The following is a 12,670-nucleotide window of genomic DNA, read 5'->3' as shown; positions in this document are numbered from 1 at the left end:
AAGCTTTCCATCTCTGAGAGGGCGTGTTCTGAGTTATGTTATAACCAAAACTCCTCAGTTCAATTTCAGTTCTTGAGCTCACCAAAATCTCTCCGTGGCACGAGAGTCCCAGAGGATCGGGTCGGCCGCTCGAAACCTCTACTAAGCTTTTCTGTCACGCCGATAGAATTGCTTCAACAAGAAATGTCATCTGCAACAAGCTGGTGCAAAACTCCTTCAGAGTTAATTTAAGACGCAAAACCATCCACCTGTGTACCTGCGGCAACTCTAGGACCAGAGAGTCGGTACCACTGGTCTCTTCTACCGGACTGAGTACCCCGAGGCTAATCAACATCCTCCCTTGACCTCCGGATCCAAACAGAGGGTCGTCTGAACGGTGAGGTAGAACACAGATTGCGTCTGTACGCCTGTTACTTTAAGAAATAACTTAGCTGCAAAACAAACTCTTTCACCCAGAATGCATTTTCTCTCTCTGATAGAAACCTTCTGAGACCTTCCATTCACACATCCAAACACACACACATCTCATTTTTAGTTTTCATCCAGACACAGGTTGCTTTAATACCAAGTTTTAAAATCAAAGCTTTTATAAATTGTCATTTATGAATTGTCTTTTACATTGTCATCTTTAAATTGTTAGTAATAAATTCTTAACTTTTTAAACCTGACTCTTCTTTGAAAGAAATCACAGAATGGTGTATACTTGGTCACTGAACGAGCAAAGATCTCTTTAAATCTTCTGAATTAATAAATAAACTTTTGCTATTAATTTAAATCTCTTAAATTAAATATTAATCTTTGGATTAAATATAGACCAGGCCAGTTGGTGTATGAACTTCTATCGATTATATAAATATCCGTGGATATCTATATATAATATAAGTTCATTTGCCAATTTGTTTGATGTTTCTCAGGATTTAGCAAAGCTGATAGCAAACAGCATTAAATCCTAGTTATGTAGATTAACTACACTACAATAGGAACCGACGATCCTGCGACCACAGCTCCGGTCGGCCGCCTCAACAATGGAGGCACGGAACAGGGTCCTTTCAGACTCAATGTCCCCCGCCTCCCCCGGAACATTTTGGAAGTTCTGTCGGAGGTGGGAATTGAAGCTCCTTCTGACAGGAGACTCTGCCAGACGTTACCAGCAGACCCTCACGATACGTTTGGGCCTGCCTGGTCTGACCGGCATCCTCCCCACCATCTGAGCCAACTCACCACCAGGTGGTGGTCAGTTGACAGGTCTGCCCCTCTCTTCACCCGAGTGTCCAAGACAGGCAGTCGCAGGTCAGAAGAAATAACAACAAAGTCGATCATCGAGCTGCGGCCTAAGGTATCCTGGTGCCAAGAGCACATATGGACACCTTTATGTCTGAACATGGTGTTCATTATGGACAAACCATGACTGGCGCAGAAGTCCAATAACAAAACACCACTCGAATTCAGATCGGGGGGGCATTTCCTCCCAACCACACCTCTCCAGGTCTCACTGTTGTTGCCCACGTGAGCGTTAAAGTCCCCCAGCAGAACGAGGGAGTCACCGGAAGGAGCACTTTCCAGCACCCCCTCCAAGGTCTCCAAAAAGGGTGGGTAGTCTGAACTCTAGTGTCATGGTCAGGATGGAGGAGGTGGAAACCAAAATGCAGAACCCAGAACGACTCGAGGCAGGAGGAGTTTTCAAAAAAAATCTTTTAGTTTAAAGGAGGAGGTGCCAAAATGCAAAAGGGCACTTAAACGAACCAAACATAAACCTTACCAGAACCAACGGAAAACTAATTAGTGGGGACGGAACAGGAGGACACGAGGAGGACAGAAAGACGCTGATGAATTCAATGGACCAACAAACACTGAATGACAAGACAAGGCTTATATACACACAGAGGGGCAATTAGGGAAACAGGCAGCAGGTGTGTGGAGTGAAGGCTGGAGGGAAAGCATGTGCATGATATTATCTAAATGGGGAACAGAACCAGAGGAGGGCAGATAAACCTAAAACTATAAAACACAAAACTAAACCTAAAGACTGAGGGCCAAAAATACACAACTAATAACTAGACAGACAAGGAGGACTAAATAAAGATTGATAAGGAATGGGGAATGATTAGAAAGACACCTGAGGGAAGTCTACAGAGGGCTGGGGATAGTAATGGGACACAAGAGGAAAAACTGGAGTGGGAACTGGAGGGGCTGGGGAACAAAGGGACACAGAACATGACATGTAGTTTGGTGCATAAGCACAGACCACAGTCAGAACCCGTCCCCCCACATGTAGGCGGAGGGAGGCTATCCTATCATTCACTGGGGTAAACCCCAACGTAGTCATGTAGGATCGAGTCTTTTGACCCACGACATGCAGAATCACGAAGAGACAAGGTGAGTAAAAATAATATATTATTTATTGAGTTTGACGAGTCTGGGGAGACGTCGGAGGAGGGCGGTTCTGGCAGCGTTCTGAGACAGAGAACAAGAATGTGTAATGTAAAGCAGACGGGGAAGGTGTGATTCGAATGGAGGCTTACGGATTCCAGTGAGATAGTGGAGCGCTGAGAGGAGGGCTTGTCAGGTCTGAGTGGTAGCTGTTGGAGGAGGCTGGGAGCTGAGCACCGGTTCCAGGAGCGGGCAGGTGAGCGCAGGAGAGCAGACGGCCAAAGGGAGAAGCGGTGTGGCGGGGTGGACAGGAGATCTGGAGGCGCCTTGTTGTAACAGGTGAGAGTGCAGGTTGACGAGCTGGTAACAGGCAGATGATGAGAGTACCTGGGCGGGAGAACGGAGGAATGGGACAGGTGATGACGAGGCTTTAACAGGCAGAACAGGATGCAAACAACTAGAAACAGGTCTAGATCTGGTGTATACTACCCAATGTGAGTAATCATCTGGCATTGGTGAGTTGTCACACCGCTCCTTAAATCCCCTGCGAGCTGATGAGAGAATTCGCAGCAGCTGCTCTCCGGGCGCGCCCACAGGAAACTCATGGAGAGGTTAGCTACACCCATTGTGACAAACGTACAGGCACCAAGATGGGGGGCAACTAGTATGTCCACCCCTGCTCGGCGCCTCTCAGTGGGATCACCTCCAGAGTGGTAGAAAGTCCAACCCCTCTCAAGGAAATTGGTTCCAGAGCCAGAGCCATGCGTTGAGGTGAGTCCGACTATATCTAGTCAGAATCTCTCAACCTCACACACCAACTCAGGCTCCTTCTCCACCAGAGAGGTGACATTCCATGTGCCAAGAGCCAGCTTCTGTAGCCGAGGATCAGACCGCCAAGGTCCCCGCTCTCGACTACCACCCGTCACACACTGCACCCGACCCCTTTGGCCCCTCCCAGGAGTGATGAGCCCACGGGAAGGGGGACTCACGTTTCCCCTTTGGACTGTGCCCGGCCGGGCTCCATGGGTGAAAGCCCGACCACCAGGCACTCGCCAACGTGCCCCACCTCCAGGCCTGGCTCCAGAGGAGGGCCCCGGTGACCCACATCCGTGCGAGGGAACACGTTTTCCATTTATATAATTCATCATAAGAGGTCTTCGGGCTGCTCTTTGTCTGATCCCTCAACTAGGACCTGTTTGCCATGGGTGACCCTTCCAGAGGCAGAAAACCTCAGACAACTTAGCTCCTAGGATCATTGAGACCCTCAAACCCCTCCACCACAGTAAGATGGCAGCCCAGGGAGAGGTTTACATGTCAGCTTTCAAAAATGTGAACTGTTATTATTTCTAGAGTATGCTGGTGAAGGTTCTCAGTCTTCCAGTCATGGTAATCCAAAGGGGTTCAAGTGAAGGCAACGGGACTTTTTTGGTTTCGTGAAAATATTTCACTTCTCATCTGAGGACCTTTGCCAGTTTTGACTAGAATATGGGAGAGTCACGCTTATTCAAATTCTAATTCAAAAATACTTTATTAATCCCAGAGGGAAATTGATTGCTGTAGTAGCTCAGCATAATAATAATAATCAAGTTGTCAAAGAGTTATTGTATATTATAAGCTGTCTGCTGTTTCTCAATGAGCAGAAATTATCTATGAATATTCCTCCTCCTCCTCTTCTTAATTTCTCTTTATGGAAAACAGAAATTTTACAAAATTTTATGGAAACTTTATATTTAAGTACTTCCACAGGCTGTAGAAATTGACTGTGTGTTTGGGTTTGTTGTAAACCAAAAAGCAAAACTGGAATACTTTAAAAATGTTCCTCTTGCTTTTTGATGTTTAACAAAACGACTTTGTTTACTTATCAGGAATGCAAAGCCACATCCACCGGTTGTTAGCTCTCGTAGTGTGTTAGTGTTCCTGTCAGCGGCTCCTCCTGCTAATCAGGATGTGGGCTGCTGGCCACTTTTTAGCTGACATGCTCATTATTCCTGAGCGTGAACTTGTCTCATGCTGAAATGCACTCTAATTGTTTGCAGCGGGCCAGAGACTCACCAACAATGTAAATCCTAATTAGCACATCCCTTAATAGAGTGTTTACCCATTAGGCTTTACTGCAATGTTGGACACAAACAACTAAAGTGTACACATTAGAAGATATTAGTTTTTAATGCATGCCCATCTTTCCAACTATTTGTCATTGAAGACGTATTCATAGTGCAACATTCCAGTTTTTCATTTTGGAACAATTCCAGCACAATTCTGTTGATTGAGGATCAAATCTAGACAGGAAGCCTTGCCAATCCAATAAACAGGTAAGCCCACCTGTTGATCATGATGCTATTTCAGCAGAAGAGAGAAGATTGAACTTTTTTTTCTTCCTCTGCTTTACACGCCTCTAGCCGGTGCACATTTAGTGTGTAGCTTCTTCTATTCCTGTCACATGACAAATGTCACAGTAGTCACCTGCATCCTAGATTAATCTTGCTTAGAACATCCCATCGTGTGACAGGCCAGATTGAGAAAAATGACTGTTAGCAAAGAAGCGTGCAGCTGGGCTAAATGCCTTCCCTTCAACCCTCTATCTTCCTTTTCTTTAACCCCGCTTCCCTCAAATGGGCTTCCACCCCAATCTTCGACTGCCAAGCGGGCTTGTTCTGCTCATCTTGAAGAGCAGACGTAAGAAGGGCTGTGATTTATGGGCCGTTGTTGGGCTGTGAGGGACGCTGGTATTTGTGGGCATAATGGAGAAGTGGAGATTTATAACAGAACTGCAGGATAATGTATCGAGTGTGTGCATTTAGACACAACTGTGTGCAGGCTGTTGTGATTGTAACCTGTTGTTTTTCTTTGCAAGTGACACCTCTAATTAAGAAACTCCATGTGCCTCACTAGTGTGTATGGATTAAAAGCACTGGGGGGGTGATAGTCACAAAGTGATGTGAAGACGATGGATGCTTTTTACATTTTTAAACTCTATCCTGGTTGTTTCTGCAATATAACTGTTTAGACATATTAGAACTGATTTGCATGCATACATCAGCAGTCACTTTAAACATTTATGGCATGCAAATTTGCCCAGATGTTTGTTAAAGCAACGACCCACACATCTCTTACTCAGATTTGTCTGCTCCACGTTGCCACACGTGTCTACTGATGGCTAATTACACAGCAAATGAAAGGGAGCAGAGATGCTCTTTGACATCCACGCACCACAGAGCAAGCAGCAGGAAGTTGAAGCCTATTAGTGCACACACAGTAAACTTAGGTGGGGATCTGCTCGTCCCGCGTCGTACTTTTCCAAGCTTTATGCTCATCTTTGAAGTCCCGTGCTTATCTCATGTTGCACTCCAGCTGCTCCCTCACATTCGTGATGACACAAAAGTGGCTTCTGTCAGCTGTGCTCACGAGGGCAATGTGCAGAAAGTGAAAAATTATTAGCGACTTTTTTTTCTTCCAGTGGGTGGACATGTGTGCATGTGGTTATTCTCACACACCGTTGACAGGTTCTTTGATCAGTTAAACTTCAAACTTCAATAAAGTTGGAGATCAAGTGGAGCAGCGATACTACTCCCACGTTTCTTAGTTTTCCTTGAAGTCTGTGATAGTGAAGGCACACTTGCCTTAATAGTTTCAGAATGTCATCAAAGACACGTCTGAGGTCTCAACCTGTTCAGTTATTCTGGTATCTGGCGGCTGTGATAAATATTTCAGGCATGTTCATTTCTTCACACCTAGAGTATGAGGAAAGAACATTTTGATAGCTGTAAAGCACTTATGCCACAGGAAATTACCTTATTAGTGCATATCTTTTCTTTCTGGCTGATTCAACAGGAACAGGAGCTACAGTTTTTGCAAATGCATTCGGGTTAAGAGATAATTTAAGTCTGACGACTCTTGAAAATGCACCCATGCCATTTATTCCAGCAAACCAATATGTCAAACATTATCAATCTTTTTTTCATGGGGTAGAAGTCTCCAAGAATTCAGTAAAATGTGCAGCCAAAAGAAAGTTTGATGATTAAAACTCAAAGATACCAGGTCAGGTGACGGTGACCAGAGTGACCCAAAAGATCCACTGGTTGGTCAGTGACTTTAACAACCTCTAAATGTGAACATGTTGAGGTTTTATAGAACAAAAATCGGTGCTGGTCAGTTAACAAAACTTTCATTTGAGACGGGAGTTGAGTTAGAAACTTTCAGCGTGGTGCAGATGTTGTTTCTTCTTACATATATTTGTTTACTAAGGGTAGACTGATATAAAGGACTTACCGTGAGCAAAATGGGCCTCACAAACTGTTCGTTGCTGCAGGAATTCAGGTTTTCTTTAGAGAGTCTGGGTTGCCGTCGTCATCTCTTTTGTATTTCATGGTTATTTATGGAGGAAATTCCAATAAAACATTTCATCAAGCCTCCTACAGGCCGAACAATCAAGCATACTGCAAAATTGATCCATCTGCTTAGCTATGTAGGAGAAACTGGCTGGCTCAACCATATTGTAGCGTTGTGGTTTTATGCTCTTTTATGAAAGAGAAACCATGCTACGTATTAATTCGGAATATTAATTTTTTATAAATCAATAACCAAATTTTATATTGTTAAGAAGACTCAAAGGTTGTTTTCATCGATAAACTGACGATAATATCGGTGTTTCTGTGTTTCAATTCAATGAACAAACAAGTTTGGAAATTAAAAGTTTTAATTCTTCAAACTAGACTAATGATTTTGAAATTGACAAACATGGGAATAACAATCAACATTGGCAACTTGTGGGACAATCTTTAACAGTTGATATGATCAAATAGACCTTGTGGTGAATTTATGAAGATTGAGAATGTTGTGATATGAATGCGTGTGTGAGTCTGATTTTGCTTCAGGAAGAACAGGTGTCTGAGTGAAGTGATGGTTTGGATAAACTTAGGTCTTATCAGAGAACTGCATCAAACGCTAAATACCGTGTTCTGTCTCACCGAACTCTTGTGGACCCTCTTTCGGATCCGGGCCGTGGAGGATGGTGATGGTTCATCCAGATGACACCAGCGGCTGACAGGGGAGACGTAGGTGTCGAACGGAACCGGTCCAGAGTTGCCCTCGGTACACGTCGATGGAAAAGTGTTTTGTCGATGCGTTTGTTAAGTTTAGTTCACTCAGAAATCAAAGGACTCGAGGCGAGTCCGCGTTAGTTGTTGCAGTTCAGCTATTCTGTCTGGCTGACAGGAACAGCGTGAGAGGGGGGGGGGGACGAGCCAACCGGCTCTGTCCCCCCTTTAGCGTTTATTCAGGTCCTCTCTCTTTCGTTGTCAAGCACGAACTGAAATCATAAGACTGAAACTTACCAAAAGCCTTTCTCTTCTCAAAGCAAATGTGTGCGTCAGCAAATGTGTTTTGGAGTTTACTGTGAGAATCTGTGTGTGGGTGTGCTTGAGTGTGTGTGTGAAGGTCAGTAACAAACATCCTCAAACATTATCTAATTAAGTATGGATTCATTAATCCATTATAATTACCCAAAGCATAAGAACCATTCATTTGATTAAACACATTTATAATGAGCAAAATGATAATGGTTATTCTTTAACATTAAAATCAAGAAAGGACGTTTTAAGACTTGTTATGACTACTTGTCCATGAGAACTCCTTCTTCTGGTACTGCAGGTGGCAGATGTTATGGTTTCCTCCCAGACTCGCTGGCGTTCAGGTCTTAATCTGTGGGTGAAAGTTCTCAGCGACCCAGCTTTGACCCAGCTGAGTCCAACACCACATTTGTGACAGAAAACCCATATTTCCTCACGTTACAGCTAAATCCTCCTCCAAACATGCAAAACAATTAAATTATAGGCAAAATATTTGCCAAACAAGCCCGTGATTCAATGTAAGAAACATTAACATTGATGTGACGAAAGATCCTCCTTCATTCTAACCCCTTTAGATTACAATGACCTGGATGACTGAGAACCTCCACCAGCAACATCTGCTTTAATAAATGCTCTAAAAATGATTTCCAAAAATGTTTTTTTGATTTACCAATTTGAATATTTAATACTTGGCCAGTTTTGTGATTTGTTATTTAGCTGTCTGATTTTAACACTGAGCAGTGCACAAAATTAAGTTTCAACAGCGGGATAAATTTGGTTCAAAAACTGACTCAGTTTCTGAAATTTTGTGAATCAACTGATGTCATTTGTGACATTTTAGCATGAAAATAAGGTGGAAAACATCTACATATCGGCCACAAATATCGGCCCAAAATATCGGCAACATCGGTATCGGCAGTAGAAAAACCAATATTGGTCGACCTCTAGTGTTTACTAACTGGCATCAAAACAATATTAAGCAAAGTGCGTGTTGCTATTGGGTGCACTAATTCACAAGCAGACAAGCCAGGTGAGTTTTCATTTTACAGGATTTCATCATAAAGTTAAAATGCAAAGAACTTGGAGGATTTCTTCCCTTAAATGTGTTTAAGTACCTTTGCAGGAACCGAGGGGTTTTAGAGTTGCCAACTATCACACGTCACATGTGAGGAACAGGAATTGCCAACAGTCAAAACAAAAGAAAGATTTTGTTTCACTCTTCTGTTTGCGATTGGTCAGAGACACTGTTGACTTGTTGTCTCTTGATAGGCTGCTCTCTTCACCAATTGAGTATTTTTATGAGGTCAAACCCATGGCCTGGTGATGGCCCAATCTCAATACTCGCACTGCACCCTGCGGACTTCAGCAAAGTGCACTTGGAGAAAGTGCACAGTAGGGTTCGAGTGCGTAGTGCACAAGTGTGCAAATAGTTAAAGAATTGAGACAAGGAGCATTGCGTCATCGATCGCAATGCATGCCGTGATGCTAGCCACTGGGAAACTTTTTTCAAAAACCTTTATTAATTAAACAAACAACAAAGCAATTATTTGAAATAAATTTTACTTCATGGCTGTTTTGTCTAAAACATTCAGAGCATCAACTAATCGTCTTAAAATGAACTAATTTTATTAGAAAATACATATTTTCAGAAAAGGAGCTTGAGACTTTTCTCCTGCAGCTATGACTTGTGGGTAATGCCCTTGCCCGAGGTCCGCATCGCTGCGGACTTGGGTGAAGTGCAGATTAAGGGTGCAACGGGGCTGTGGTCAACTTCCGCACTTGAGAATTGGGACACCCTACTCACTCGCACCCCTGGCCAGGAACGCGCAAATGAAGGGTGCAAGTGCGATTATTGGGATTGGGCCGATCTTTAGGTACCAAATAACAGCAAAGATGCACCTTTGTATTCTTATTAACATCTAAATCCATAGTCTGGACTTCTTGCTTTCACTGCTCGGGGCATGTAGAGCCCCTTTAGCGTGATGTTTTTTGACAGGACCGTCTCCTGGGGATGACATCAGTGGTTCTGGATCTTAAATCATAAACAAACCAGATGTGTGATAAATATAACATTTAATTTTTTTAATAAATCTAACCAGGTAGTTTGGGATCTTTTTCCTTATAAAACAACAAATGAAAAATAATTGTGTTAATCATTGACATTTAAAATCCACTCATCTGATTCTGATTGATCTTCCAGCCCCCAAACACTGAGGTTGTTGTTGTTCTTCCTAAATTTCATCAACTCTGCTGAATGCAGCTTAAGCATCAGAATGTTGACAAATGAAGCCAAAGGTGCTGAAATGGCCCAGAATATCTTATAACCTGCAGCTGAAAACACTTCTTTTGTCACAAAACTGTTTAAAGCATATTATTCTTTCTAAAAGATTCATACTAAAGCAATATTTTTGCAGAAATTTTACTACAGATTATCATCGACTGTTTTCAGTTTTTTTTTTCTTTGCTGTCATTTTCCCTTTCAGTTGCACCAAGTTCCCTCCAGGCATTCCTCTCCGGAGCGATTTAACTTTTCCCAGGGACAATAACGATAGCTTTAGGAATCTAGGGCAAAACACCAGCACAACCAGGCCTGGCAGTAATACAACTAGCAAAGATGCATGTGATGGTGTTTTTTAATTGTTTTTAAATCATTCATGACATTTAATTTTCACATTGCAATATATTTGATAGGATTTGATAGACTTCAAGGAAAACTAAGAAACGTGGGAGTAGTATCGCTGCTCGACTTGATCTCCAACTTTTTTGAAGTTTGAAGTTTAACTGATCAAAGAATCTGTCAACGTTGTGTGTGAGAATAATCACCTGCACATATGTCCACATACTGGAAGAAAAAAAATGTTGCTAATGATTTGATAGAGTTTATGTCTCCATGACTAAAAATCTGGTAAAATGTCTTTGGTCAAAACTTAAAATTTTCTCTGTTTAGGCGTCTACTTGTTTAAAAAATGCATTGTAATGTAAAAAGCTCGGGTTTTTGGCTCTTACTTCTTTCTGGCTGCATGGTCTGTAGTCACTGCTGTTTTCTGGACTCCAGTTTGTCGTTCTGGTGCCAAATGAAACTGACTTAGATTCAGTGCCAGATTCAGAGACAAGGTCAGCCAGATCACTGAGTAAACACAGCCAAAACTGGACCAGAAACCTCCTTGGCTACCATAATCAACCATGATTATAAAATTGTATCCAGAATGGGCAAATATGATTACATTTGGAAAATAAGAAAAGAAAAAAATCATTTAAATGTTTTGTAGGTATCTGATTTTTTTGTGAATTATCTGTTTCTACTGACAGACAGAAAACAAACCCACAAGTGCATCCAGAGACATCTGTCCATGTTTTTCTGCACACAGATCCTTTGCAAAACAAGTAAAACAAACACTCGGTAAACCTCGGCTTCTGCTGGAACACTCAGGGGCTAACCTGTCTGCAAAGAAGGAGCTAAAGTTTAGCAAAGACACAAATAAGAATGTAAAAACATTTCTGTTTAGACAACTAAGAGGTAAGATTACACTCTTAAACATTATTGTCATCTTTTATTCATAAAGATAAACAACAGACTCCCTGTTTTTATTTGATCACAATACAGAAACGTATACAGATGAAATGCTATAACATTTGTTTCTGTAATGTGCTTAAAATGATCAAGGTTTTGTTAAAAACTTTATAGAAACATTTCAAAGGATAAAATCTGCACTTAAAGGTCACCTTAGAACAACAGAAATAATAAAACACCCATGCACAATCAGGTTCTAGACATTATTGACATTTTTAACTCTAATCTCACCAAAATTACTTCAGACATTACTAGAATGACGTTGTTTAAAGTCCCAAACGAAGAACTGAGCCTAATGACTTTATCGGAAATGTCCATTTCTTGTCTCACTTTAGCATCTAGAATTTATTTTGTTGCTCTTTTTGGTAAAATACAGAAATAAGAGCTTAAAGCATTTATAGCAAATCTAAAAACAAGCTTGGTTTTAAAAGCAAACACATTTACGGAACACTCACCCCTGCCCTTGGGTCTGTTCCCTGGATCCGCCTTCACGAGAACCAGAATCCTGTTGCCACAAGAAACGAGATAGTGCTTAACACCAGTCGCTGTTTTCTAGATCCAAACGTCTTTTGTTTTCCATAACTTTATATGGTGTTTTTCGTTTTGGGACTCTGGTTGTTTCTTCTTGCCTGACATTATTAAGTCGTAAACCTCTCATACTTGTGGTGTTCTGTTGCAAAATATGTGAGTGCATCATGAATGGAGATCAACAACCGGATGGTCCAATGGTTGCTTTTGATCCAAAACGTGTTATTAGCAGAGGTTTTTAGAGAAATGTGAGAGAACCATTTAATTTAATTTTTTTCACAATTTTTTTTTCATTCATTTCATTTATTCATTTATCGAGCACCTTCCACAACCTTTAGCAGAAGCCCAAGGTGCTGAACGCAACAATGAACTGGCAATCACATCATTAAAAACCACAAAAAAATAAATAACAATAATAAAAACAGAATAAAAAACAACATAAAAACAGATGAGAACAATTGTTAAACAATTAAAATCAAGAAAAATTTGCCGACCCCAGTGGTGAAAATGCCTGGACATAATAAAGGGCCTTCAGACGTGACTTAAAAATCTGGAAGGAAGGGGCCAGCCTAACAGTCAAAGGTTCGTTCCACAAAGCTAGAGCAAGGACCACAAATGCACAATTTCCCCTAGATTTGCATCTGGAACGAGGGACCACCAGGCATCAGAGCAAAGAGAGCGAGTGGGGACATGCCTTTGTAGCGGTGCTGATAAATAGGCAGGAGGAGTACCGTGAAGAGCCCTGAACACAAGCATCAGCACAGATTTTTGCTCTGTACTGCATAGGAAGCCAGTGGAGTTCCGCCAACACTGGTGTGATATGGACACGCTATCTTGTGCCTGCCAGAAACCT

General features: G+C 41.9%; 1 long non-coding RNA gene across 1 annotated transcript in view; it reads right to left on the bottom strand.

Annotated features, from left to right (window-relative positions):
* Positions 1-11,742: 11,742 nt before the first annotated feature.
* The window catches only part of LOC139061760 (uncharacterized), a 54,869-nt gene continuing 53,941 nt past the window's right edge, over positions 11,743-12,670 (bottom strand). Inside the window, exon 3 of the long non-coding RNA XR_011515478.1 lies at positions 11,743-11,794. This is a non-coding gene — a long non-coding RNA (uncharacterized lncRNA). The remainder of the gene's footprint in view (positions 11,795-12,670) is intronic.

This window comes from Nothobranchius furzeri, chromosome 11 (assembly GCF_043380555.1).
Source record: "Nothobranchius furzeri strain GRZ-AD chromosome 11, NfurGRZ-RIMD1, whole genome shotgun sequence".
NCBI classification, from domain to species: Eukaryota; Metazoa; Chordata; class Actinopteri; order Cyprinodontiformes; family Nothobranchiidae; genus Nothobranchius; species Nothobranchius furzeri.
The sequence above is the reverse complement of the archived record's forward strand: the minus strand, read 5'-3'. Positions and strand labels throughout refer to the sequence as shown.